Consider the following 27,952-nt stretch of genomic DNA (forward strand, 5'->3'; position numbering starts at 1 on the left):
TGAACATACTGAGGCCATGTACCATTCTCATATATGCAGCAGTCTCTCATTACTGTTATACTGTAACTAGAAAAAGAGAGAAACATGAAAACCAAAACACTTAAGAAAGGTGTATGTATTGATTTATTCAGCCTGATGCTGCAAAAGACATTAGTCTACCTGTCCTATTACAGCCCAATCCATTGATATAAATATATACTTCTCTTTTCATTGAATTCAAAAATTTATTAATATCAAAAATGCACCTCTCCCTGCAGTGATGGTATGCCAAATGGCTCTATGAAAATGTTGCTACCAGATATTCCTCATCCTAAAAGCAGATTCATGTAGTTAATCCAGTGGAAGGCTCTTCTCACAGATTGGCAGTTCTTCCTTCTATGGGAAACTAGCCAAATTTCCCATTTTTAGGAAGCCTAAACTCATCACAAAGTTGAAATCAAAGCTTAAGATGTGAACTTAAGATTTCATTTAAGAGCTTACCCTACAGTTACCGAACTACATTTAATTAAGCTGTAAATATATATATATATTTGCCTATACTTTTAAAGTTTACTGTAATAAAAATCAGCAGAAATCAAAGAAATGTTACTGTTGTAGCAAACTATGGCTATAGATGTTCATTTCCTTACATACACAAACTAATTTTGCATTAAAATATACTCATTTACTTGTGATGTCATTTATGCTTAAGGGGTTTTGTTAAGTGTTCCTGCCAAAATGTTAAGCACGAAGAATCATGATTTGAACTAGAGCAAAAGATCCTATTAAAACCAGTGGACCTATTTAAAGTTGATTCCTAATCTTTCTGACATATGCTGTTCTAGAACCACAGATGGAACTGAAAACAAAGCAGAAGGGGGGTGGGGGGAAACCTTAAAGGAGCAAAGAAACTGCCTCTGAATGTGTACCTCTAAATCCTCCTGACTGAGAACAATATCCTTCTGGGAAGGACACTCAGGAGCCTGCTTAAGTAAGGCAAGTTCTTGTAAAATTCTAATATTGGTAATAATCCATTGATGCTAATAGCAGCCTTAGTACTACATTGGTTGCAAAAGGAATTGCGACTATAGTAGAAATATATTCTTGAATTTGCTTGAAGTAGAAGCATAACAAATATTTTGAAGTGTTTTATTTACTGCAATTTTCCTCATCTGTCCCAATAAATGTCCTCGCTTTTCTACCAGTTCTTACCAATCTTCAGCTATTTTGGTTCTGGAAGGAGGCAGAAGACTGAAGTGGAGGCAGGAGAGTGAGTGGAGCTGATCAAACCCATTAGACTGCTATTACATAGCTTTTTAATCCTACCAACGATATTAATTCTTTTAGTGTGTGTGTAGTCAGTTTTTTTCTTCTGTGCACTGGAAATGCATTTCTTAAAACTTATATATGTCACCAGGACATGAAAGAAACTTCAGAGTGAGATAGTAGCAATTTTACTTAAATAAACTGATCTTCATGGTTGTAAGAGAACTGTTTTCTGAGTTGTCTTGCTTGGAAAATTATGGGTTATAACAATATAATTGTTTTCAAATAGAATGTCCTAGTGAAATCAACTTATTCATCTTCTCTTACATGTCCTGGTCCTTAGAGCAAATTAAGAAGTTGTACTAAGATCTTCTTTTTAGTATAGCTTGACAACTATAATGATTTAAACTGTCATTTCTGCTGAGGATTTAAAGAATTAATCACTGTTTCTCATACAGTTCCTCTCTGACACTTTTATTTGACAAAAACATACATTATGTCCAAACTGTTTCTCTCTCTCCATCAGAAAACCTGTATTTTAGTACATTTATCCTGGCATTGCTGTTGAGCTGAAACAACATGCCCACATTAGAAACAGAGTTGGTATTTCTAAGAGGGGAGATTACATCTTGAAACTCATTGAGGATTTTTTGCAGTTTGGATACTATACAAATGTCCTTAGTGCGACAGTAAATTGCTCAGAAACTTTGGGAATTATCAGTTTCTGATTTGAATAACTAAAAACCCAGCATTCACGTGTTCTTCAGCTAATGATTTTGTTCCTCGTGGTTAATGTTCCTTACAATTAATGGTAGTATCCCACTATAATTCATAGGGCAAGACTATAAGAATGCCTCCCAATAATTTTTTTTTTCTCTAATGTTAATTGGACCATTTTAAATATTTGTTGAATCATATAGATTTCCTTGCAGTAGCTTCTTAATTACTTTCTATTTATAATGCAGGTTTTACAGAATTATTTTCTCACTAAATCTTTTGAATTCTTCTAAAAACTATTTCAATAAAAAGCAACTTTAAAATATTACACTTTCATTGAAATAAGTTGTACAAGGAGCAGCTGGTCATGATACAAAACAGAAGAGATTGTCTAAAGGGTGCGAAAAGTGACATCCCAGATTTCAGGCTGTTGAAGGGAATGCTCTAAATTACTCCACTTTTGTCCCAGCTACTACAGGGCTGCTTTGAAACCAGGGCAGCTCTGATTACCTTATGCTTCCAACGCAAAGCTCTCAGCGCTTCTGCAGTATAGTGGAGCTCCAGGCCCAGGCAGTGGGGATCACTAGATGTAGCACAAGTAGTAGGTTTCTGTGGTTAACAAGGAATTACTTCATAGTATTAGGAAATCATACAGACTGTTAATTAACTAAACTTCAGATAAGGTGATGCTGGACCATCTTCCTGAGTCCCACAATTCCATCCCACTCATCCCTCCTATCCTATGCCAATCATATTGAGAAGGAAAATAAACATTCAAATAGATGGTTAGTCTATGGCCTTCTTAGCTAATTATAAAGGAAATGAAAAATGCCTAGCTGGAATACAGAGCCTATAGATACAAGCATCCTTTGCAGCTTTCAGCACTGATTTACTTCTACTACATTATATCAGCATCATCTCTTAATATCTGGGATATGTGTCAATTACTTCATTAAATCTAAAATATTCTTGCTGACGTCACCTGGCTGTTTGGTATATCCTGCTAAATGCATAGGGAAAACAGTTGTCAGCAAGGTGCTATAACCATAGTGAGCATCTTGGCAGTGCTCACCTTTCCCTCCTGGTTGGTCCTGAGGAACATTTACATTTCTTATGTAATGGCTGTGAAAAAATTCCAGCAGTGGAAGGAAAAGATGTTTTAAATGCAAGCCAGCATTTGATTGATGGCAATTTGGCACTACTTGCAGGTAAGAGTTTATATTATAATTGAGAAAATGCCTTTTCCCCCCCAACCTTATCATTTTTGTATTCCTAAAATAAGATCAGCAGTTTGAAAAACAAAATTGCAAACTAGCATTTAGGGTAATCATTGGGAAACTACTTACTAGTTTCTGTTGCTGAATTCAGAAAAATCAGCCCAAAGTAGACCTATCTGGAGGACTGAACTTGTTTGATGTCCCGTTTAGACAGAAGAAATGGAACTGCAGCCAATTTTTCAAAGCTGGTATATGTTCCATGAGATAATTTCAAAGAAATAGGCAACTGGATTCATCAGCAGTTTAACTTCTTTGTTTTTTCTAGGAGTGAAATTATTTTTGAAATGCTTTTATACAGAAGATGTATAACCTCTGTGTGGTTTTCCCCTCTCAGATTGATATATCAAACATGCAAAGTTACAAGGCAGAGAATTTCTGCATATGTTTAATCTTAACCATAAGGCTAAGTTCCTAATTGGATCAAAGCTGCTATACATAATTTTCCTCCTACAACGTTTAGCCTTAGTGACCCAGTGTGAGCTCTAGGAGTCAAGCTGACTCCTTTCCATCTTGCTCATGCTCACCATTACTAGAAGCCAAATTAGAGCATTGGTGACAGCTGTGGAACAAACTCTTTGTTATCCAGCCATGCTCTGACAGCAGATGTAAGTGATTAGGTGCAGAAAAAAAAACCAACCTCTTGAAGATGCACAAGAAGGAATAAAATCTGGTTTAGTCTTCTATCTGTAATGCTGTTGCAGGGCAAATGGGAACACAGAGCATCAAACAGCTATTTTTATTTCCAGACTCGACATATTCAGAATATGAATAGAGACAGGTTTGGGTTTTTCTAAAGGAGATCCAATTTTTACCAAAGCATCTTTTCAGAATAGGACATTTCTTTAAAATTTCTTCTAATATTGCTTTGAGGAATTTCTGCCCTTTCTTCTTGCATTCAGAGTTACTGACAAACATGTCCAAGTTGCTGCATTGTCAAATGGAGCCATTTCAGGGCTGTCAGCCCTAGACTCTATCTTTGGCTACATGGCCCATCTGATGTCCCTGACTGTCAATCAGGCTGGGAAGAAACCAACCCTACCGGGATGGAAACTGGGAAGATGCGCATTACAGTGACTACAGGGCCAATGCACAATTGTCACGGATGTCAATCAAGCTGGGCAGTCTGCGCCTCTTCATCTGAGGAGGCCAGAGGTATCTGAAGGCCATGGAGGTGTCCCAGTACAGTGGGGGGTCCCCGTGGGGACACGCAGCAGAAGGGCAGCCAGGGGCAGCCCCAGCCCAGAGCATCAGGCAAGTCTGTGGTGAAGAGGCAAGTGCGAGGTCAAGCTGGGAACTCAATCCACTGGTCAGGATCAGGCCCAGTGAGGGTAACCAGGGTCACACAGAGCCTGCTGATCAACAGCTGGAGACTGCTGTCCTACTGTATCATTGGGGCTAACTGTATTAAGTAGACTGGGCGTGTATGAATAGGTATCACTTATGTCACTGAAATAATTCCTTAGGACAAGATGTTAGTGACTGCGATGTAGTCTGTTTACAGTACCCACTAGGAGAAGTTTCTTTAGATACTGGCTAAAAATCATACTTGATCTGTAAATTTACTTTTCTGCCTTCATATGTGCTTTGGCTACCTAAAATAGTTCTATTAATAGCAATCATGTGTGTTGTGGTTCAGCCCCAGCTGGCAACTAAATACCACACAGCTGCTCGCTCACTACCCCTACCCCTGTGGGATGGGGGAGAGAACTGGAAGGGCCAAAGTCAGAAAACTCACGGGTTGATATAAGAACAGTTTAATAATAACAATAAAACAGTAATAACAACAACAATAATAATAGTAATATAATGAAAAAGAAAATAATGGGAGAGAGAGATATGAAACCTCGGGAGAAGGTTAAAAACCCAGAGAAGTGATGCAACTGCCCACCAACCAACGCCACTGGTCGCCGAGCCGCAGTTGCTGCCCACCCCCAGCCAGCTCCTCCCAGTTAACATACTGGGCATGACGCCACATGATATGGAATGTCCCTTTGGCCAGTTTGAATCTGCTCTCTTAGCTGTGCCCCCTCCCCTCCCGGCTTCTTGTGCCCCTGGCAGAGCGTGGGAAGCTGCAAAAGTCCTTGACCTAGCATAAGCACTACCCAGCAACAAACAAAACATCTGTGTGTTATCAACATTATTTTCATACTAAGTCCAAAGCACAGCACTGTGCCAGCTACAGTGAAGAAAATTAACTCTACCCCAGCTAAAACCATGACAACATGATACACAAAAACTAACCCATTTCGTTAGATCATATCTGTTAAGTAAAATTTACACGTTCAGTTAATGCAGTGATTATCCTGGATTCATAGGGAAAGCAACCAAGAACAAACTAAAAGGACATTTTGAAAATGCAACCATCTAGAAAATGAACACTTGAGGTGAAGAAACTTGCATTGAGCTAAACTCTTTTCATGTAATAAAATGTCTTTATTCTGCAATTCTTTTCCATGTGTTTGCTTATGTGGTCCTGTTCCCTTCTGAGGAACACGTCCATACACCTAAATGTACAGGATTGCATTTTAATGGAGATGGAATCATATGGTGTTTTATCTCCATGTGTTTTCTCCATCCTTAGTCTCAGCAGATGGAAGTCAAAGTCTGGTAGAGACTTAAATATTGCGGTGGAGTCACATGGATTTTTTTTTTAACCAGGAAATATAATGGCTACACACATTTGAAAATATGTTTATAGGACTTGCATGTCTTTAGCTTTCCAGTTTCTGAAATCCAAGCCATTTTTATTTTTGGAGCTTTAAATACCCTTGAATATGTCTCTAGTTTCTTTTGCTCTTTATTTTTGCAAAATTTTCAGAACTCTTACAATAAATGCTTATGTTCTTTTCATTATTGATTAATATGCAGACAAGTAGGCATGATGGCGCTGAATATTACTCTTTAGAAGGTTTACCTGTATTTTGAAAACAACTATTTTTTAATGCATATGGTGAAGGCAAACCTCGGTCACACATACTACCCTACCTGTGAGGAAGAAAAGAAAACTAACAACAGATGACAATGTGCTGCGCCACAACAAGGAGAAGAGGCCCTATGTTTAAGAACAGTATTGGGTAGAATACAATAAGCCCTTTGGCATTTTCTGTAGTCTCTGCAATGTTCTTACTTAGATATCCCTTCATTCAAAGGGTCAAAAATAGTTATGCTTCTTGAGTTTTATCAAAAAAGCTGTCAGGTCAAGTTCTTGTGTGATTAGAAACTATGCCCTTCTCACATGTATAAACTGAAAAAAGAAAAGTTCTGTGAATGAGCCTTAAAAGTGCAAAATTGACCTTGAAAGCACTAATTTGATAGACTAATACTTCAACAACATTAAAGCCTTAAGCTTTTCAAAGAGTTAATCTATGTTCAGCTGTCACCATGATAGATTGTCACAGACTCTTTTGCGCAGGTGGCAGAAAAATCTTTCAACAGTGGTCTAGATACAAAATGTGCTTTACAGGACCCTTCATCCATCCATGAATTGGATAAAACAAGAAATAAGAAGTGGGTGGGAGATAGCAAAACTAAGGACATATGACAGACACTTTGGATGCATAATTGCTGGAGAGCTATTTTCTCTGTCCTACAGTAACAACTTCTGAAAGTAAAATATGTTTCCCAACTACACTGGCAGACCACTTTTTGCAGATCCATGTTGCAGTGCATCTGCCCTGGATCATCAATCTTATGCTGGAAAATGAGAGAGACAAAATAAATTAGAGATTAAAGGTATTCTTTTTTTACTGGTACCTGACAATTTGATGTTATTCCTGAAGCTGTGGAGTGTCCTTCCTAGAGCGTTTTCCAAGGAATGACAGCCAGGCATCCAGTAATCAGAGCTTCCCCACAGATCAAGGAGAGACACTGATGTAAATTCTCAGACATGGTGATTTCAGACTTGAAATTAAGAATATATAACCAATGTGTTTTGAGATTGTTTACTAGCTGCTTTTAGCAGTGAGCACGATTATCTCCTAGTAAGCACTGAAGTGCATTCTCTATAGTTGGTAATTTTGAAGTCAAGAATATAGTATGCGTTTTCAAAAAATATCTGAACAGGATGGGGTCATTATTGCTTTTTTCTTATTCTACATTGAATCCTGAAAGACATTTCTTTACTGTGGAAAAGCTGAGAAAAACGGAGAGTGTCAGGTTCACTTTGTGGGTGTATGTTACTCTGAAATCAATACTACTTTTAAGAATGGAAGTATGCCATATTTTGTTTGTAATAGCATATGTTGCTGGTTGTGTTCACCCTTAATTTCCATATGTTTGGGATGGTAAGCCTCTAGTGGGAAATTCTGTGATCTGAAAAGGAATTTCCATGATACACTCCTGTTTTCAAACATTCATAACTTTGTATGGGATTCTCTGAAATGAAATTTCAGATTTAGCCCCAGGGAAATTAATGAAGGTTAATAACAAAACTGACATAAACCAGCATCTTTTCAAAGAGGCAGCAACAGAACTGTTCACTGTCCCTGTTTCTTATTTGAATAACACTGCTAAACAATTTTTTTGTATGTAGTCATTTTTAGTATAGTCTGAAATTTTTCATTATACGTGGCTGTTTACACTTGCTTTGTAACATTCACAGTGTTCTATTTCTTCGCAGAGAAATAAAGCGTGTATTTAAAGATGTTTCCTTTTAAAGCATAAATGTAAATACATATTGACTGTCTCTGTCAGTTACGTATATGAGACTTCATTGCCCGTCTGGCATATGATATAATAACAGTCCTGCCCAGGGCAGTATAACACAAAATACTGGCTAAATCCCTTCCCCTTCCTTTTGCTGAAAGGGAAGGGAAAACTTTGTTTCCTACCGAAAAAGGAATGTAACTTTACTAACAGATTAGGTTCGAGCTCATTTAGGAAGGCCCATTTTTGGCATAAGTAAAATCTTTGGTGAGGAATAATGCAAAGTGTATCCTGATACAAATGACTTATGATTCGACTAAGCACTTGAATTCCCTCTGCTGTGAATGGGCCTTGGAGTACTTGCATGCACAGTTAATTTATCCTGAGTTTATTAAGTGTTTTGCTTATGAATTGTGCACTCTCTCCATGTGCTGGTTGTGTATTGTACTTCATGTAGAACTGTTAAGCGCTCTGATTGTCTTCCAGTCCAGCATAATGGCTTTATGGGTGATTTAGGAAAGAAATCTTGTTTAAAAGGACATCATTAGAAGAGAGCTATAAAAAGATCATCCTGCTCTTCTGGGAGTCTACCAACATGGTTCTTTGGCTCAGAAATGTGCCGGAGGCTGAGGAATAAAAGATCCTAAGATCTACTCTGAATGACACTGATAATTATTACTTACCCAAGGTGGTGACTATAGCAGTGCCAGATCACTTAAGAGGCCTCAGATATTGACAGGAAAATAAGATTAATTGTGTTACCTATTAAAATATCAGATTCATGGAGAGGTGATGAGATTTATACAGGAAATTTGTAGCCAAAGGTGGGAAAAAAAATCCACTGACACCTCTAAGTCCCAGGCTACTTCCCATTAATGTATTTCCCTTTATATGAATTTATTTGCCAAATTTTTAAGTAACTGTTTTTGAGGGAAGAAGCACAGCGTAACTCATTCTGGGAGGCTCTGCAGTCTGATGGATGCTCCAAAAGTTAAGACTTCTAGACAACAGAATTCTGACCTTGTTGACACTTGTTTGTTGTGCAGCTTTGGTCTTGTTATGCCTTGGTAGCTACTTTGCAGCAATGTGTCCAGGGGACACTATGGTAATGTCTGCATTATAAAGAATGCTGACCTGAGGATAGAGCTTTCAGTCTCTCTTTCTCCATTTTCAAATGGTCCCTCAGGTAGGCTTATGTTGTGTTATCATATGGGATTTTTGTTTCCTTTAATATACTCTTTCCTCACATTCTGTGAGGATATTTCCTTCCCTTTAATACAGTACTTCCATTTTCAAGTGAAGTAAAAACAAGCAGTCAAGTATGGAGTCCTGCAGAATGCACAAATACTTAAGGGTGCACCTCAGTCAGATGTTTGTGCCACACAGCTGAGCATGAATGAACAAACAGCTGAGAGCAGACCCTTTCATTTCCTCATAAACTGGCAATTTTATGTGTGAATTTAAAGATAAGATTGAGATCCTATAGAAGGAAAACAATGGGATCCAGTTAGTGTGTCTATCCATCTCTCCTGTAGTCTCCCTGAAAGACTGCATTGTGGAGCCACTAAGAAAGAAACGGGTATATTATTAATCTAGATTTTCACATGGGAAATTCACCCTTGAATGTATTGTTTTTGCCCATGGTGAGGTGCTTTCTGTACCAACTTAATTCTCCACTGTAGTTTAGTTTCTGTCAACTTCAACTTTGTTCCACTCTTGTGCTTTTAGTCTTTGCTCCTGTTCTGTCCCTACATTCAGCTTTTTTCCTTTCCTTATTTTTAGTTCATTTCCCCAGACAACCTCCTACTCCCAAAGAATGCAACTGGCATTACTCACTGGACTTGGATGTTCTTCCATTCCTTCTCTTCAAGTGAGACTCGGTTTGAGAATAAGACGCCTGCCTGTCAGCATCTGTGCATGAAGTAGGTGGTTAAACTCTTATTTGCAATGTCTGCTTATTTTGTACTCAGTCAGTGGATGATCACAAACATAACATTTGCACATTAGAATAAATAAACGGTAGGATATGATAAACTCTGAAGAATCAGGTACCATTCCCTTTTGAAAGATTAGGATGTTTGTGCTTGGATTTCAGTCATTTGTCATATAGCAAGAGTAGCAGAAACATACTCATTTGGGCAGAAAAAAATCCCAAAATTACTTCAGTTGGCCAAGCACCCAATAATGTGTTTTCTTGGTCACATCTTCTTCACAGACCTTTAATTTCACCAGCCCTGTTAAAGATTCACTATTTTCTCTAGTTAATTTCTGTGAGCAGTTACCTAGGCTGTACTACTTTTTTATTCAGCACCACAAATGTATCTTCTACTGATCTCTTATTAACTTCCTAGTTATAAAACTAACAAGCAGTTAAAATTAAGATGTTGCCATATATATATTTAAGGAGTACATTTCTACCATTAGTTTGACCATGGTTGTAACAGATTTTCACTTAGATACATTAAATTATTTTTAAAAATATTCTATTATTATGAATGGCCACGGCTGCATATAGAACAGGCTAATTAGTAGGAGAACAAACCCCAGTGAAAGTAGAGCTATATTTATTCCATTAAAACCCCTACCATCCGATCATATTATATTGCTAAACAATTAATAAAACACAAAGAATGCTGAATTTCATATCTTAGTTCAACATTCTGGTCTCTCACTCCATTAAGTACAGTAGTAGTGTACAGAAAGGAACAATTCACCATCGCTACATCAGCCTGGTATAAACCTAAGAAAGTAACCCTTTCAGACAGCCACAGCTCCTGAACAGTTTTACGTATATTTAACTCTCTGTCAAGCAGAGATATTTCCTAACTCAGTTGTACTACACTAGTTTTATAATAAAGTAAAAAATGTACATTTGGAACATCCATATGCAGTTATTTTCATTATGGAATTAAAAGGGTGATTTTCTTCTCTTAATATCTTTAAATAAAGAATTTTAAAATTATAGGAAAACAACAGTAAATAGATTTCAGGGAATAAAATACTAAATCATCATTAAGCAATAATTAGGCAGCTAATCATACAGTTGGAAAGAGCACAGGTACAAGAGTTTCTGTTGTTATGTATTTACCATTAAATAATAATTATGATGGGTAAGCAGATGAAATACTTTGCTATCATGAATGGCTACAAGTGCTAGCAATACTCTCAGAGAGCATTGGGTAACTCAATCGCTTGGGTAATGTTGTCCTATTTATATGTCAAAAAAGAGAGTCTCTGGAGGACTGTAGTTTTTATTTTAGTGTAACAGTGAAAGACAAAATGCAAAGGGAGAGGAACTGTTATGCTATGATCTTTCTTACCCTAAATTAAACATTGATCTCTGAACATCAGCCAAAGGTAGATTAATGCAAGGGGAATGGTTTTGGTGGCAGAAAGCTAACAGGCAATCTCCTGTACCATACATCTATTTACTATTACCCTCATCCTGCTACCACTGAAAAATATCACAAAAAAAATATATTGTGAGGTTACAGTGATCAGTATTGATTTTTTGCTTCCTGATGTGGTTAATAGCCAACATATATGGGAGAACCACGTAATTAGATTTGCTGGACATTCAGAATTGACCAATACATTCAACTGATCTTCAATTCCATATGCATTAGAACCTAAAGAATGATTCCTTGTCTTGCCTCTAAATTCTGCAGAGATAATTTTCTTTCTTTGGAATTGTCCAATTGCCCATAAATTTTGTCACAGAAAGAATAAAGGGAAAAGCTCCTTGGAGCCAAATTGTTTCCCACAATCCATAGTAAGATGGTATTTTTCTACTACCAAGTGTTACCCTTATTTTGTGTTATCTCTAGTAGGCTCAGGTAGCTGTGGCTTTAATTAATTCAATTTAATATTACCACCACATAGGCTTTCCATTCCGTTACTGTAATTGATTCTGAACGTTGCAAATAAATTGCAAAGCAAGTTTTCTGATGATGTGCCTACAGCTTTATAATCAACTCTTTTATTCACTTTTATGGGTTTTTTAGAGAAAGAAATAAGTCATGGCCATAAGATAATTTGATTTATATTAATTTGGGTATGTTTTTGAGTGGCTGATTCACCTGAGTATTGATATCAATTCAGCCAGCATCCTAGTTTTCCTTGAAGGAGATGGAGACAAGTAATGCTTTTCAGACTTTTAACTTTGTCACCAGATATATTATTCCTTTAATGAGTCTGATGTTTTCTTCTGTCATTTTAAGAAGCTTATTTTCTGCAGATGTGCTAATGTACTCAGTTTGGGCTTGTATCCATAGATTATAAATGTCTTACCCATGTATTAATGGGGAGCCTGAAGTATCTCATATGGCCATTTTTGGAGTAGGTTCAAAGTTAGCAGAATAACTTCAGCTTTAAAAAAATCTCTTTGGTTAAGAAAAGTAAATTTTATATTTTATATTATGTGGAATTAAATGTTTAGACTTCTAAAATCATAGGGAAACTTTGGTTGGAAAGGACCCGCAGAGGTCATCTCACTGAACCCCCATCCTCAAGGCTGCTTTAATCAGATTATGTTGACATGCCCATCTGAGTCCTGAACACTTCCAAGGGTGGAGATTCCACAAACTCTCTGGGCAACCTCTTCCAGTGCTGACCATCCTCAAGGAGAAATGTTATTTTAAATATGTAGTTGGAATTTCCCACATTCCATCTTGTGTCCATTACCTCTTGTACTAGTTGCTATCATCAGATAATGTGAATAGAATGTCAAAACAAATTGTGTTAATAATTTTTAATGACATTTTTACTGTTGTAAATGAAAAGCTTTTGTGTATTATGGCAACCACTAATGGTGTCTTAGCTTGCTTAGTTTTCATAATATTCATTATCACATGTTCCCAGAAAGAAAGAAAATATTATTAATTTAAGTGGGTTTGATAAACTTGTCATTAAAAGCCTTATGGATTTGATTTAATAAAAATGTAAAAAAGAAAAAAAAAGGAAAATAGGTAGAATGTTGACTGTAAATAATTTTCTCAATGAAGGGTCTCTTTAATGTTTAGAAATATGGGATCTCAAAGCTAGTTCTTTCTCAATGTCTTTGCTACTCTAGGTAGAAGGGTCCCCTATAAAACAAGTCAACTTGTGTGGCAGCTAGGAGCTGCAGAGAGGCGGGCATGGGAGAACTGGCAAGAAAGCATATATTGCCAAAAGCTTCGGTTCACGGGAAGGATCACATTTGACACTTGCTCAATGAACCTCTCGATTTTTTTTCCTCCTTTTCTCTGGATTACTTTAGATCACTCTCTGGAGGACAGCCTCACAATACAAAGAACAGGCATTACATACTCTACATGGAAAAGGAAAACAATAACTGTCAAGTGCAGATACAAATTTGGTGAGAATGATCATATCAGAAACGATATGAAATAACAGCATTTCTTCACAGATATATAACTTCCTTTTCTAGGCTGTACTGAAGTGCAAATTTAATTCTACTTTATTTAACACTTGGAAAAACGGCCTATAAGTAGTTCTCGGAGCAGAGAATAAAGTTAGATCTCCCCATGTCAGGTCAGTGCCCTCATTGTTGAACTATGGAATCATGATCTTTCTTCTTTCGTTTGGTCCAGAGGAAGATGATCATGACTGTTTTTATTTTATTTAGGACAGTGGTAAATAATCCTCAGTTAGAGCTAGCTGGGGGCTTAGGACCTTCTTACAATTCACAGATTACATGGATTTGAACCCATTCAGCTGAAGAACCTGGCTCAACCATATGCTGAGAAAGGTTTTCTAATCAGCAACTTCTACAGACAAGGAATTTGTTCCAGGGGAGGGGGGGTGAAGTAAAAGCAGCCATATATTGCCATGTTACTTGGTGGTATTTATTAAAATTGAACTGGCAGGCCTCCAAAGACTTCGGAAATACAGTACTCAGTTGCAGTCCTTAATATTAATCCCAAATATTAAATGTTAATTAAGCACTGAACTATTCCTTCCTGAAAAGATAGAATTAGCTTGGGAAATGCACAGAAGCAAGTGCCTATGTGGCAGGGGAAATTGATGGAAAGGTAGCATTTCTTCTTAAATTCCACCTAACTCCTGCTACATGCTTAATTTCTTATGCTGATCAAGGCTTAAAAGACCAATGATTACTGTGGCAATGAAGGACATACTTTAAATGCACATGGGATTTATTTCAACCAAAACCTTAGCAGTTTGGAACAATCTGAGGAACATACTTGTTAAAGAAAGAATAGTGTCAGAAAAAACACCATTTCCATTCCCAGCTATTCATCAAGCTTCAGCTGTACCAGCTCTCAAACTGATACCTGGCAACATCCAGGCAATTAACTTATATGGTAATAGGGAAAAAAAGGGTATTTCAGTCTAAATATTTTCACGTTCTATGTTGAATTTTATGTATAGCATTACGTGGTAGTTTCATGGGTGTGTAGGTGGCCCACAGATTCATGTCAATGAGATGCTTTCTACTTCTTGATTTCTCTTCACTGTCATGCCAATCTAATAGGCAAAGCACCTCGCAGAAGAAAATCTGAGTGTTCCAGTGGCTAAAGAAATAATCTACTTCCTCTCTAAACTCCTCTGGTGTATACTAATTTTGTTTTTAAAGTAGACATTTCATCTAGGTAAATATCACCTCAGGCATGCATGAGGCCAGAATGACTGTATGAGAAGGTAACCTATCTTAGGGCACTTAAACAGCTCAAGTTTTGACAAGGCAGTATGACAGAGCATTGTTTTGCCACAAGGTCCATACATGAAGGACTGCATAGACCTGTAGCTGTGGAATAAGATAAGGCAATAGGGGCTGCTGGGACAAATGGTGTATTCCAAAGTGGGCAGGTCCTTCCAGTTCAAGACCATTAGGATCCTTCCCTTCCTCAGCTGTCTGACATGTGGGATGTGCTGAGGCTCTTAGCCATACACAGGTTTTGGTGGCTGCGGAAAAGACGGTTGATTATGAGATGGCCAACTATAAGATTGCTGTTCCAGTATAGTATAGACAGGAACAATGACAGCTGTAGTCTAACTGCTTTGTCAAATCCTAAAGTAACTCAATGTGCTCATTGTATTGGCTCTCCCTGTCTTACAGTATCTCCGCATGGCAGGCCACAATGTGGAGCTGATGGTAAATTCTTGCTAGCTTTGGTCCAGACAGCAGGCAAAACAGACAAGCAAAATGCAGCTCAAGATCAGTTTATCTGGTCCTTGGAAGTTTAACATTTACTTGGCAAACTACGCTACATTGGGAACTATGCTGTGGGCCTACCTTAAAAGAAGGCTAAGAAAACGTATTGTTTGTGTATTGTCTGCAGTGGAGAGAAAATTTCTATTCCACAAAACCAGCTTCAGGCCATTACGGTGTCAAAAGGGTTGAATAATTCTGTTGTGTGTGTATTGGGATGGGACCTACAGCAGATTAATTGAAGCTCTTGTGAAGGGATAGGCAGTTAAACAAAACAGTGCAGAATAATAGCCGCATGTTCTGAATGTTCTGATGTTTAGCCTCATTTGCACTGATTTTACTTTAAAAAGGGGATTGCAGGAGCTCAAGTTCTTGACAGGTAATCAATTGTTTGTTTCATGTTTATAGCTAATAAGTACATAATCCTTGTTGAGAATGATATTCTTCATTTTGCATGCTTAACTAAGATTGATTTGATGACGACGCAGGAAAATGTCAGCATATGTGGTTCCATCTGGGTATTTCACTCATATTTTCATATGTGGGTATGTGGCAACTATATTTACTTTTTAAGTGATGCAAGTGGTAAATTGTACTGTTGAAAAGATTGCTTTCATGGACAGAATGTTTGTCTCCTGTGATATTTGTAGGGCAGAAAAAAATCATTCTGTTCCTATCTCTGTTTAAAAAATAGATATTCTGCAAGTAACTGTTAAAAAGAAAAGTAAAACAGTACAAGGTTTAGGGCAATAGAGGTGGCAGAGAGATATAAGCAGGAGAAAAGAATGAAAAGGAGACTTTTCTCACTGGTTGTTGACTTGGTCAGAAAAATGGGACACCTTTCAGCTGTAGGTTTACTTAACTGCTTAAGAAATTATTTTGCTGAGCACAGAAATTACATAAAAGCTAGCCAGTTCTTCAGCATTTGAAAGAAAAAATGAGTAGCTTTGTCTGCAAGTATCTGTGTCCTAGTAGCTATGGAGGTTTTTACAACTGCATAAAACTGATAAAACACTGACCTTTACTGTTTTTTTTCTCACTTACCTGAAGACTTTGGATAACAGGATGTTGTCTTCAGTGTATGCGATTATAAGCTGGTGACACTAGATCATCAGCAGAGATAGCCGAGAGGTCATCGCTGTTCAATGCAGTGCGCTGCCATAACACTAAAAATGAGTGGATGTGCCCAAGTGCCATTTCATTACTGTTGGATTCAGTTTTATTGCTTAAGAAGTGCCTTCATCCATTCTGATCCTTCCTCTCCTCACCTATGTTACTTAGCCAGGAAGAGATGAGGAAAGGACAGAAATCGTTGCAACACTTACAGGAATCTAGACCCTTTCAGCACACAAAACCACATCTAGTCCTGTATACGTTGGCTGAGAAAACAGCGCTGTGTCAGAAGAATTAGGTACATTGAGAATGTTTTCAGCTCTAAGACTTATTAACACTCTAGGGTCTACGTTCAAACAATGGCATAGCTGGGTCTTGACTGAGAAAGACATTATCAACAGGACATCTCCACCTGACATTTAAGCAGTTTCTAGCTATTCTCTTAGGTGACTAGATTTATGAATTTTGTGCATTATTGTTATGGTACAAACCTTTGTTCACAGCAGAAAACCAAAAGATCATGCTGCTTGTTTTCAGCAGTGATTCTTCCTGATTCATGTTGAAAGGTGACTCTTGACATTCCTGAGTGATAGCATAAGGAGCATAGGCATATTTTACTGTGCTTTGTCAGGAGACAGATGGAGGCAGGATTTTCAGTCTCAAGTTGCTAGACATATCCCTCAGGCAGCTTCTAAACTACTGTAATGTTCTTGAATGCTAACACTTGCATTTTGACCTCTGTTGGCAAACATGAGCAGTGGATATGGCCATCCTGTGACTCTATATCTGAAGAGGCCGATATGTTCCTCACGAAGAAGGAATAGCGTTTAGCTTGAACCAAGATTGACTACATCTGCATCAGGATCCCAGAATCTGAAACAGGGCACTGTAGGTCTAAAAGCAGTAGTATTTGTCACTTGTTATAATGAAATAACTAGGTTAGTAATTCAGCTATTGAACAGCAACTTAGACCGGAAGGGAGATCAATAAAAAACATAAAAGTTACAAAGCTTTGCCAAAAATGTAATATCTATTGCAGCTGACCTGACCAATGCAGAATGTTGCCTTCTTATTAAGATCAATACTTGTGTTATCTTCTAAATGTAATTTAACAATATTAAAACAGAGAACACCCTTTGGGCCTGAACCTCTGCAGAGCACTAATAGCCTAGAAAAAAAGCCTGTATAATATCTAAAATAATAGCTGAGGAACAAAGTCTCAGTGACTCTCTTAAAGGCAAGATAAAACATTAACACAAAACTTAATTGCATGTCTTGCATCTTTTCGCACTCAGCACCAGTGAAGTTAAGGTAAACTTAAAAAGAAACCAACCCCAAACCAAAAAACAACACCTAACTGGACAAAACATGGAGGGTGCATTTCCAAGCATTGTTGCAGTTCTTTAACAAGAGCTACAATTTCACACCTTATTCTGTTAATCTGTTATAAAGGTGCCCCATGTAAATTGCAAAGGTGAGAAAATGGATTAAATGAGAGACATTTCCTTTTGCCATCTGCAGTGATACAGCTAACAATGCCTCTACAGCAACGGTGGTAAGGAGTTAGCTTTCATCTCTTAAATAGTTCAAGATGGTTTATGAAGCCAAACCAATGTTCGGAACGCATAGATGCAATTTTGCTTGTCTGTATAGCATGACTGCCTGATTTTTAAAAAGTTAAAATAAAAATCTGGGGATTTAAAACGTATGTTTACTTTTTCATATTAATATTACTAATTACCTGTTCAGGTTTTAGAGGCTGATTTAAATAGTGATATAATTATTTCAATCAAGAATGTGACTTTTACTGATATCATTTGACAAAAACAGCTGCTAATTCCTACTAGAAACAGAATTAGGTGCTAATGTGGCATATTCCCCTTGCATTACCTATAGATGTAGGTACTGGTTTCAGTATAATGGAGGACTGTTGGAATATGCATGTTTGTATACATTGTTCAACCAAAGTGTAGCAGCACACCTGACTGTTCTTTATTTCTTTACCAAGCAATATTTAAGACAATGATTTTCTCACTCAGCTTGGTAATCCAGCATTTTCCCTTTGAATATGAAGGTCCTTCCTTTCTCTGACTGCAGGCACAAGTGTTTGTGACTGCTGGAGATGGAGATTTCATTATTTTACTTTTTTAGCCATTCGTTAAGCACTACATGTATATTGAAAGGTGCGTGAAAAGCACAGCTATGTAGAGCATTCCCACTGCAAAGATAGCACCACGTAAGAAGACCAGAGAAGACTGTCTTGGGAAATTAAAAGGACAGAACCTCTAAAAATCTACCCATCAGAAATATATCTTTAAAGTTTAATAACTAATTTATATCACTTGCCTCAGGAAAGTGAGGGAGAAAAAAAATCAGGGGATGGAAATGGGCTCAGTAGTGTAGGAGGGTTTGAAGAGCTGTGAAGTTATTTTGATCAAGAAAGTTAAAATATGTAGTGCAATATGCATCAGAGGTATGGGCAAGTGAAGGAATGGGAAGGCAAGAACTCAAACAGCAAAGTATGATGAAGTAGCTAAGGTATTAAGTGGCGATGATATTTTGGCAACGAAACTCATGATCGAGTTTCTTGACACATTGTTAAGGATTGTCAGTGTTCAGTGTTGGGGGGTGTTTTTCAGTCTAGAACTTACCTATGGCCTTTCCACTTGATTATTTCAGCCCGTGCCCTTTCTTGCTTTCATTTCTGTCTGCCACAGAGAATGAGGAAGGAAGCATGGAGTTGAATAATAGAGGACTTCAGCTCTGAATTGAGTATTCAGGGAATTATGTGGTCTTTTTTGCGCCAATTCACATGAAAGGACTGGCAGGAGAAAGTAAAGGTCCTTATATTGGATCATTTCTTGATCACTTATTATTGACAACAGCAACATCCTTGGGGTGGGGACATTGGCATTCTTCCAGAAGCCCTTAAGCCCTGACTTCTCTGGAGGAGCACTCAGACATTTGCAGAAAGGCCCTAGATCTTTCTTCCCTTTGCTCTGTGCCTCAGAACTTCAAAGCTTTCCTTGTAACTGCTTCAGCAAAGTTTTTTTTCAAAGACAAAATACCTGCAAGTTATGAAGTGAGGGAAAAGCAGTTTTCCTCCCCCTCTTTCTTTCCTAGGAGAAATAGAAATCTGATGTGAAACTAAAATAGCCTTGGGAATGGATTTATTTATTAAACTCAACTACATCATGAGTTAGAAAAATGTTTAAAACATATGCAGTTCTTTATTTATAATTAGACAACATTGGATAAAACACAGAAAGGCTTAGTTGTATTTATGAAAGAAATATAGATCGTTTGCTTTTCAGTAATGAAAAATATAGATATTAGAGATGGAGATATTCTGCATATGAAATATGTATGTATATTGCCTAACTGATGGCATTTCTCTAATTTTAAGAGAAAACAACGGCTGGGAATGTAATATCAGAATTGTTGACTTGTAAGAAAAAAGACCTTTTTTTATAGGTCTTAGAACTAAAATGTAAATCTAACAATGCAGGTTTGGAACTTAAAATGTTAGAAAGCTGGAAAATGAACAAGTTATTGCTGGCATAGTGAATTTAAGAACTGAACTTTAATTTGGTGAAATGAGCACAGGGACTGTAACTTCCTGCAAGTGTAGGTTTATGGAATGAAGCAACTTTATATCCTGGCCTCATTATTTTCAGAAAAGATGTTGTAGGACTAAACAGCAGCGCTTATAATGTTATTATTAATATACAATATTTTTTCATTTTTTGTTTTGAAAAATATGAATTAAAGGATAAATTGTTTAAAATAACAAATTTTTGTCTTTCTTAATGGTCATATCGGCTGAGCAGAAAACTGCTGGAAAAGCAGCTGGTGGTATTTTAGGCATAGGCTGTTGAAGAATCCACAGATTAAGTGAGGAGGCCTTAAAACAGATTTGGTAGTTCATGGGTCATCAGGGTGTGCACACAGAATTGATGGGTTCTGTTCAGTTCCCCTTGCTGGTGGGAAGGGGAAGTCTGCAGCAATGCATGTCGGTGATGACAAACTGTGAACTATGGTGTTTTTGATCTGCAGCCAGAAGGACCAGACCTGCAGCGTGTTTCTCAGTCAGATGGAAATAACAGCCCTACAATTTCATGGAATTGCTTATTTGCCTGATGCTTATTAACATGATTATTATGTAATATTTTAAGTGAAAAAAATATGAAAAGTAGAGCAGAGAGACTCCAGATGACTCAGCAAAACAGAGAGTTTGCTGTTGGGCTTAGCCACACTCTGGAGGGACGGCTTCTCTGGATGCTGGGAGTGGGCAAAGGGGCTTCGGCAGTTCTGCCAGGTGCAACTGCACTAGAAAACCCTGCCACCACTAATACACACATGCTGTCTGCAGCGTAGTTGGACTTCGTATTTAGTTGGGTGTAGGAGTCTGTCAGCCTGAAACAGAAAGGGCAAGCTCAAATGTTCAGTGAAGGATAGAGGGTGGACTTTTCTGGGAGGGAAGCAGTGTTTTCTCTCCAATTTTTGCCCTTGGTTTGCTGTCCTCCCCATCACTCCATACTTACCAAGGATTTAGTAATGTAACAGCCATGGATGGATACACACTCCCAAGATCTTTGGAGTAGGAGGGGCAGCAGCCATAGCACTCGCACCTCTTTGTGCTTCCACAGTGAAGGCTGTCAAGATATTGCTGCTTTTCACCTGAGGAAAGACCTTTCTGCTTTTCCTCCATCTACTCTGTGTCTACATTAACATCTCACTAAATAAGAATTTGACTTTTAACCCAATTCTTATCAGAAGGTAGCTCATGACTGCCTGTAGTTTCTGCCTTTTGTCCATCAAAAATTATTTTAAAGTTTGGGGCATGAATTTTTAAAATCATAGACATTGTATATACATGTGCTTGTGCACTTCTGTTCGTTGAAAAAAGTGTGAAAAATTAATTTACAAATAAAGCTCTATCTCTTGTGTTCAGAGAACCAGAATTCAGCCATGTCGGGAAAATGCTGGGAGAAAATGCCTTTTTTTAATAGCTCTGTCAATGATCGCATTGTAATAGAATTCACTTTCATCCTTATAAACAAACATTAAATATATGCTTATGACACAATGAAATGACAGAATAAAGTCAACCTCTATAAATGAGAAATGTGTTTCAGCTACAGGCAAAACTGAAAGAAAACTTTAATCAGAATAATCACAAGGAATTTGACAGAGGATAATTATAAAGAAGCAGAAAGATGTCAGGGCTCATTCTTATATTTCTGTTGCTTCAGATTAGGTATGAAGCAGAGGACTGCACAGTAAAATAAAAGAGTGTCTTAGGATCTGTTCCAAATACAGTATATTTATATTGTAGAATTAGATAGCATTTAGTTTCTCATGCTTATGAACTCCAAAGGACTCCCTATTTCTCTAACAGGATTTTGATGTATTAGCCATAATCACTGCAAACTAAAGGCATAGCTGGGCATCTGAGTAGAGAATAACCTGCTTTTGAGACATAGTAAATACCACCAAAATTCCTTTTATTTTAAAAAGAAGTGAAGGCTGCTTAACAAATATGAAATTAGTAACTTATATTGTTTAAGCATGGATTATACTGTACCAAGTCACCTACAGCTAATTTCACGACCCTTTTCTGACCCCATTGATGTAAAATTGTGTTAAATCAATAGAGTCACACTAGGGTAAGTGATGTCAGTATTGGGATTGATTCAGACTTCAGTGCTATAGGGAAAATTACTGTGGTGTTTAATAATCCATTTGGGACAAGGTCAAAGTTACGGTTTGCTTGGTGTCAGGTTTTACTGCATCTGCTTTACATAACCTGCGGCTTTGCATTGCATAACGGGACCTTCTGCATTGCTTCCCTGAAGTAGCAGCAAAACCTGGACACAGATAGAAGGCCTGGCAACAGCTGCTGTACCACTCGTGTGCATTTTTTTCCATAATGGGTTTCCTTGGTGTTCATCACTGCAGTGCCTGAACATAGTATGTCACATGAAGAAAATAGTTTTCACATGCAAGGCAAGGAAATAGTACCTCAGCCTGGAGAAATGAAGCACTGGAGGACTGCCAGAAGGGCTGTCTCCTGCTCTGGGCTGTGCACAGCCCGGCAGTATGTCCCACCTCACAGCAAAGTCAGTGCGCTTTGAGGAGTGAAGGATCATTGGCAGAACATCTCAGATTTAATTGCTGTCCATGTCAAGTACGTTGCTGAAAGATGCTGTGATTTTGTAGCTCAGGAAAGGTCTGAGAAGAAGCAGCGCTCAAAATTAATGCCACATTTTTCAGATTGAGGCATCACTAACCTGAGCAAGATTGACAGGATTTGATTCTTGAAGACAGCACAAGAGTAATGCAAACCAATTTTATGAAAATGTGTGTAGGAGTTGTGTGGGAGAATATAAAATATTTTGGGGAAGTGTGGTCATTTGTAGCTTGGAATCTGGCTGATCTTGGAATAAGGATGTTTAAGGGTAAACGAATGTTAGTAATTTTGGATGAGTACTTCAATACAGTTCTAGTGAGCCCCAGGTGAGCTATTACTCAATAGGTTTTAAAAAAACATTTGATTTTATTAAAATATGCCCTCTAAATTATGTCATGTCTATTTGCAAAGTCTCTTAGTTTCTCTAAAAGGCATTTTAAAAGCACAGCTAGGTTACAGTTAAGTCATAGGAAACCCACAGAGATCCAAGACAGGACTTATGAACCTTATACGAGATTTGGTCACACTTTCAAAAATCCTCCCAACTACCCCTACAACACACAGGCTCCAGAGATACCCCTGTACCTGATGTGCTCTTGAAGACTCCTTCCCTGGACACCCAAAGGCATTTTGGTTTTGATGTGGATGTGAATCTTTCCCTTGTCCTCCCGCAGTGCAGGAAAGAAGCCAGGGTTCACAGGGCGAGAGGGACCCAGTGGAACAGCAGCCTGCAGGTTTCTCCTGGGTCCTGCTTACAGACTTCACTCCGAAACACTGTTTTAGTATTTAAGAATGAAAAGCAACTGGGTGAAAAGAATGATCAAGCCTAGCCACTGGAGCCTCTCTCCTCTTCTTTCAAATGAATAGCCAGACAGCAGCCTGATGCATTTTTCCTGCCCAGAGCAACCTGAACTTTTTGCAGTGTTGGAGTTTCAACAGGTGATGAAAGCAGTATCCCTCAAGCCTCAGAGCAGCCTTTGGTTAAGGGGCAAGACTACTTTCCAAGAAGATTGATGTGCAGTTAAACCCTCTTAAGGCAACTGAATCTGGATGTCCCGGTTGTGGATGGAGGGCTGTGCCATAGCAACTGAATTATTTTATAAAAATGTTTTCTTCTCCATTGTTCAGTAAAAGGACAGAATAACCTCTTGCTCTTCCCTTTCCTTTAAATAAAAGGTGGGCTGCCATATTCATAAATTGAGCTGTGACTTTCTTGTCTTTGGAGTAACGTGGAGGGTGTTACACTCTGCAAAGTACTTAAGCCTAAAAATGGGCTTAGATTTATTAAACATGCATTTAATTGTTTCCCTTGTTAATGGAGCACTGGTATCAGTGGATTCCTTTCTAACTCACACAATCTATCATGTATCCAGAGTTCATAATTTTCCTCTGACAGCTCAGAGCTGCAGAAAAAGCATTATAGACTGGAGTCAACCCTGGTGCATTTCCACAGCTTGTAAATATCATGTTCCATATGTAAATCAGATGTCTAGTCACTAAATAATTCAGGAAATCATTATGAAAAAAGAATCATCAAATAAAAAGGAGTAAAATTAAAGTTTCCAGAAAGCAGGATTTTTCTGTTTCCAGTACAGAAGTTAAGCAATGCCTCAGATAATTCTGATGAATCCTTTCATGTCTCCATCTGTCAGTGTTGAACATTTTCCTACTGCACCTTTACTACTGATTCCTCTAGTTAATTGAAAAAAAATCCAGAAAAGGACTGAAGTCACTATTTTTAGAGCTATTTATCTTTAATTTTCTCTTTGCTTGATTCAGATGGTACTTTTACGTGCTCCATTAATAAGCTAAATAATGCATTTCCTTCCAGAAGTGGAGCTTCAGTGTTTCTTCTGAGAACCCATCTTTTTCTTTCTCAGAGGAACTTCTGAGCCATAATAATTCTTCTAGATCTCTATTTATTTTGGGGATAACTTACCTGAACAGAAAACTACAGTCCTTTATATCATTTTTACTGACAGAAGAATTACAAGTTGAATCTCTCTTAGACAGACTGGTCCATATAACATGGTCCTAATTAGCTATACTGTATAACTCTGCAAACCACTTTGTCCTGATCGTTTGCACTTTACTGAGTGATCATTTGAATGGAAACACCATATTCTTCTGCTGAGTAGACAATTTAAAAAACCTTACCCTCCTACGTCTGCATACACAATTGTTCAAAAGCAGGTGGAGTGGCTTGCAGTGTAGCTGCACAGTGCATACAGTGCTGAGAGAAACCCACACCTCTCTGTTATTGACCTACTCTTCCAGAGAGTGGAAAAAGTGTTTAGTGATGCTATCTTCTATTGGTTGTGCGTTTAATCTGGGGTTGGAGGTCAAAAATGTTTGTGTCTACTCCAGAATCTGAGGTTATAGCCTCCCTTACTGTTAGAAAGAGGATTTCTCAAAAGCACTCGTTGGCTGAATTGTCCTTCCCATGGTAGGGCCCCAGGGAGAGCAAGGCTCAGTAATTATCAAAGCCCAAATCTTCAAAGCCTATCTGGATTCCTAATAATATTCCAGAGATATAATTTTCCATGATGGACTTAATTTTTAAATTTACCTCCACATTTCAACCTCTGAAAAAGTTGAGAAATTTCCCTTTCCCTTGAAAAATAATGAAAAGTAACATAGTCAAAAGCGCCAGAAGATGAACTATTAATAAGCGTCCTGAAGTGGTATTTTAGAAACTTTTTTGTACTTCAGATTATATGTTCTTCTTAAAATATATCTCAACATCTTATTGTCTGAGTCAGAGCGATCATGCCACAAGCCCAGCAAGCAGAATGACCGAAGCTAGCCTGCAATCTTTACCCATAACTGATATTTTGCCTTGAACAAAGAATTTGTATCCTGTTGGGACTGGGATTTCTGTGGTGCTATTGTAAATCAGTTTTAATAGCACCTACATTAGTAATCTGGAAACAGGTACATAGTACAAGTACCAGGTACAAGAAAGAAAAGAAATGTCTCAATTACGAGAAAATGTATGCAAAGAGTGAAAAAGACAACATACTTGGAAAAGCATGGTGACAGAATATCTTAAAAAGAGGCAGAGTGGAATGTAATAATATCAGAACTAGCTCAGAGATTGGCACAAATTCATTTTAATTTGCAGCACCTTCTGGTTCATCAGCTTGCATAGGTTCATTGGCCCTGCACTGAACCAGGGCTCTATATGATCCATTTTAAATCGGGACACCACAGGCAAGATCACATATATGTCGAAGAATTGTCACAGCTGGCAGACAGTGATAAACATTAAATTTAAAAAGCTTACTAATTTTACAGACAGTCATGCATTGTGCTTATTTGGCTTGCATTACTGTGCTGCCATACAAGTGGCAGCACAATTAATCATGAGCATCACAGGGTAATTTGTTATGACAGAGAGCCATGTGTGCTCATTAAAGACAGCTTCCTTTTTATCCTTTTATATTATGTTCCTTCCTTTGTGATTCTTGTCAAAGAACTGGATTATACAACACACTGAAGTATTTCCAGGACTACTTGAAGATGAGGTCTCATGGATAGTGGTTCAAGGAGTTTTAGGCCATCTCTCCCACTTAGCGTGCAGGTGATGGAGGAGCTGGAAAAGTTGTACGCTGTCATGCAAAATAAGGATTAAAAAACCCCAAAGAGTTGTGGTGATCAAGCCTGTGCTATTTGTTAGCACAGGTTCTGCTGCCGGGAAGTAGGCGGCCTGCGGTGACTCCAAGTTCAAGAGAGACTGGGCCACGCCCATTTCCCTGCCAAGCCCACCTGCCAGAGAGGAGGTCCGTTTAGCAGATGATGTGTGGGATATGTGCAATGAATATGTAACTTCCCACATCATTACCCTGCTGATCAGCCACTGCAATGATCAAAGCCATTGATCAAATGGCTTTTCTGTCCTCTGTGAGCAGGTTTTGTGGCAGCTTTTTCTTGCTGGCATTGCATTACTGCAATTTAAGGCTAATGCAAAGGTTTTAGCTTGTGCTTTTTTCCTTATAACCTTTATGGCATAGCTGGGCTCATGCACTGATCCCCTTCAGCTATCTAATTGCTGACCTCATTTGCTAATTAGGCTAAATATATGTTAGACATAAACTGTAGCAATCTAACCACTCACCTCAAGCATTGCAGTACTAACAGACTAAAGAAAACACTTATGCCACTTCACCCTTTTACCTAAACATAATTTTTGGTAAGCTTTTCTGACATTAAAGTTTGAATGCCTAAGAACTGAATGCTCATGCCAATAAAAAGACTAGATCTTTGATGCAGTTATAGGTAGAAAATAGCATAAAGTTTCTCTAGTCGTTTTTTTTCTGGGTTCAGCAGAATGCAAAGATGTCTAAAATGTTGCACTGTTTATTTAATTTGCTTGTATTCAGTATCTTCTTTCCTCTAAAAAACTCGAAAGAACAGCCTAAAAGATTGAATGAGACAGTAACAAATTTTTTCTAATGTGAGGGACTAAACTGTGGCAGAGACAATAAATAATGTTGTCCAAAGTCCACTTTATGACAAGGGTTTATAGAGAACATAGGGCTTTCAACCTCTGATTCCATACTTGTAATTTCTGGAAAACAATAGAATATTGTTAAAAATGTCTTATAATTTCTATTCACTTTCTAAGAATTTCTTATATTTATTACATATGAATAAACATGTTTAAGGGATAGCTTGAAAAAATATACTTACAGTTGAGGCACTTAAAATATGTACAGTTCTGTAAGAATTCATTTTTTAAACAATATTCTTGCTATTGAAAAAATCCATCAGAAGTAAGAGAACATTTAAAAATAGCAGACTTTTCCAAACCTTTTTTGCACCTTATTTTCTTGTGCTTTGTATGATAAGCTTCAGAGATCTCCATTTGCCTTTCTCATGCACACCTCCTCACAGTTATTTTAGCATTCAAAATGCTTGAGAGAGAAGCTTCAGACACAATAAATCAAAAAACTTCAATCAAGCTGACAGACCAAAAAAAAAAGTCCTCTGATTGGTAATCTGCCCCTCAAAAACACAGCTTCCGCTAGTCTGAGACCTACAATGAGCAACACCTAACCCTCTTCCAGCAGAGCAGAGTATAATACATCATGTTCTGCTGAGCTACCTGGGCAAGCCTGCTCTTCCCAGACCATGCTCCTCTTGCCTGTCTAGCCTTTGGATATTGAAATGCTGGAGATTTGGACAGGCTTTGCAACAGCATGCATTTGCAGGCAATTTGGAGAGCTCAAAGCATTATTAGCTGTAATTTTCCTTAGCTAAATGGTTTCACTGGTGCCTGGCGGGATGCTGTTAGGTTTTAACCCTTTTAAATCCTGCATGGCTACTGAAGGTAAGGAGAAACAAACAAAAAAAAGACTATATGTTTCAGCACTGATGAGAATGGGTTCACACTCATGGCTTGGTCAGATGTTATTCTGGAGCTAATAATTCAGGACAGTAAATATTAAATTGCCATTATATAGCCTTTTTTTTTTTCTCATAGTGATAGTGCAACCACCTCATGGAAGTGTGTGCTTCTCTTCTCTGGCTAGCCTTTAACATCCGTGCTGCTTATGTTGTAGGAAAAGACAGAAAAACAGGAATATCCTC

This window comes from Phalacrocorax carbo, chromosome 4 (assembly GCF_963921805.1).
Source record: "Phalacrocorax carbo chromosome 4, bPhaCar2.1, whole genome shotgun sequence".
In the NCBI taxonomy this organism is placed as follows: Eukaryota; Metazoa; Chordata; class Aves; order Suliformes; family Phalacrocoracidae; genus Phalacrocorax; species Phalacrocorax carbo.